Raw genomic sequence first — 1,682 nt, forward strand, 5'->3', positions numbered from 1 at the left:
ACGAGAGCCACAGTATGACCTTGATTATATTCCACCTGAATTTAGAGAGCATCTAAAGAATAGATTTGACACATTGAACACCAGTGACCAAAAACCAGAAGAACTGTGAGATGACATCAAGAACATCATTCATGAAGCTAGCAAAAGGCATTAGAAAGACAGGAAAGGAAGGAAAAACCAAAATGGATGTCAGAAGAGACTCTGAAACTTGTCCTTGAACAGAGAGTAGCTAAGGTAGATGGAAGAAATGACAAGATAAAAGAGCTGAACAGAAGATTTCAAAGAGCAGCTTGAGAAAACAGAGTCAATTATTGTAATGAAATGTGCAAAGATATGCTAGAAAACCAAAAGGGAAGAACATGCTTGGCATTTCTCAAGCCGAACTGAAGAGAAAATTCAAGCCTCAAATTGGAATGATGAAAGATTCTGTGGGTAAAATATTGAATAATGCAGGAAACATCAAAAGAAGATGGAAGGAATATACAGAGTCACTGTGCAAAAAAGGAATTGGTTGATGTTCATCCATTTCAGGAGGTGGCATATGATCAAGGACCAATGATATTGAAGGAAGAATTCAAAGCTGCACTGAAGGAAGTGGCAAAAAACAAGGCTTCAGGAAATACCCATTGAGATGTTTCAACAAACGGATGCTGCACTGGAAGTACTAACCTGTCTATGCCAAGAAATTTGGAAGACAGCTACCTGGCCAACTGACTGGAAGAGATCCATATTTGTACCCATTTCAAAGAAAGGTGATTTCACAGAATGTGGAAATTATCAAACAGTATCATTAACATCACATACGAGTAAAATTTTGCTGAAGATACTTCAAAAACGGTAACGGCAATATGTTGACAGAGAGTTTCCAGAAATGAAATCTGGATTCAGAAGAGGACATGGAATGAAGGATATCATTGCTGATGTCAGATAGATCTTGGCTGAAAGCAAAGATACCAGAAAGATGTTTACTTGTCTTTTATTGACTATGCAATAGCATTTGACTGTGTGGATCATAACAAATTATGGATAACATTGAGAAGAATGGCAATTCCAGAATACTTAATTGTGCTCATGAAGAACCTGCATACAGACCAGGAGGCTGTTTTTTGAACAGAACAGAGGGATACTTGCTGATTTAAAAACAGGAAGGGTGTGCGTCAGGGTTATAACCTTTCACCATACTCCTTCAATCTGTATGCTGAGCAAATAATCCTAGAAGCTGAATTTTATGAAGAATATGGCATCAGGATTGGAGGAAGAGACGTTAACAGCCTGTGATATGCAGATGACACAACCTTGCTTGCTGAAAATGAGAATGACTTGAAGCACTTACTGATGAAGATTAAAGACTATATATACTCTGCAATATGGATTATACCTCAACATAGATAAAACACAAATCGTCACAATTGGACCAATAAGCAGCATCACGATAAATGGAGAGAAGATTGAAATTGTCAAAGATTTTATATTACTTGTTTCCACAATCAACACCAGTGGTAGGAGCAGTCAAGAAATCAGACAACATATTGCATTGGGCAAATCTGCTGTAAAAGACCTCTTTCAAGTGCTGAAGGGCAAAGATGTCTCTTTGAAGACTAAGGTGAACCTAACCCAAGCTGTGGTGTTTTCAGTAGCCTCATATGCATGTGAAAGCTGGAGAGTAAATAAGGAAGACCTAA

General features: G+C 37.9%; 1 protein-coding gene across 1 annotated transcript in view; it reads left to right on the forward strand.

Moving 5' to 3' along the window:
* The window catches only part of ELAPOR2 (endosome-lysosome associated apoptosis and autophagy regulator family member 2), a 206,033-nt gene that overhangs the window by 127,797 nt on the left and 76,554 nt on the right, over positions 1–1,682 (forward strand). The window lies entirely within an intron of this gene.

Source organism: Orycteropus afer, unplaced genomic scaffold, assembly GCF_000298275.1.
Source record: "Orycteropus afer afer isolate SDZICR_OR568_19922 unplaced genomic scaffold, OryAfe1.0 scaffold00644, whole genome shotgun sequence".
In the NCBI taxonomy this organism is placed as follows: domain Eukaryota; kingdom Metazoa; phylum Chordata; class Mammalia; order Tubulidentata; family Orycteropodidae; genus Orycteropus; species Orycteropus afer.